The sequence below is a fragment of the Elephantulus edwardii genome, unplaced genomic scaffold (genome assembly GCF_000299155.1).
Source record: "Elephantulus edwardii isolate Elephantulus edwardi_28Jun2011 unplaced genomic scaffold, EleEdw1.0 scaffold00458, whole genome shotgun sequence".
In the NCBI taxonomy this organism is placed as follows: Eukaryota; Metazoa; Chordata; class Mammalia; order Macroscelidea; family Macroscelididae; genus Elephantulus; species Elephantulus edwardii.
Genome location: NW_006400208.1, coordinates 316,724 through 317,234, shown reverse-complemented (window position 1 = coordinate 317,234; position 511 = coordinate 316,724).

The following is a 511-nucleotide window of genomic DNA, read 5'->3' as shown; positions in this document are numbered from 1 at the left end:
TTTGTTAGATGAGCAGCCCAGCTTGAATTTCCTAGGACTCAGAGGTTAATGTATCCGGTTACAAGTCAATTATGTAAACTGTTTATGTCATTCAAATACCTAATACCATTACTTTCTTTTGGTTCTTTGTTAAGTTACTAGAAATGATTTTAAAAATTGTCCACTGAGGTCCTTCATTTTTCTATTTACTTCTATATCTGAGTCTTTATTATTAAACATAACACAAAATTGAGTGATATATCCTGGCAAATTGTAATTTTATAGTTCACAGAACATTTGCTTTTATTTTGTGCCTGCTCCGGGCTATAGTCTTCGCAATTACGTGCTATGTATCAGAAAATTGGACAGTGTATAGGGTTGATAGAAAGAGAATTGATGCCTTTGAGCTGTGGTGCTGGAGAGGAGTGTTGAATATATCATGGACTGCTAGGAGAACAAACACATTTGTCCTGGAGAAGGTGAAGCCGGAATGCTCCTTGGAGTCAAGGATTCTGAAGCTTCGTCTGACATA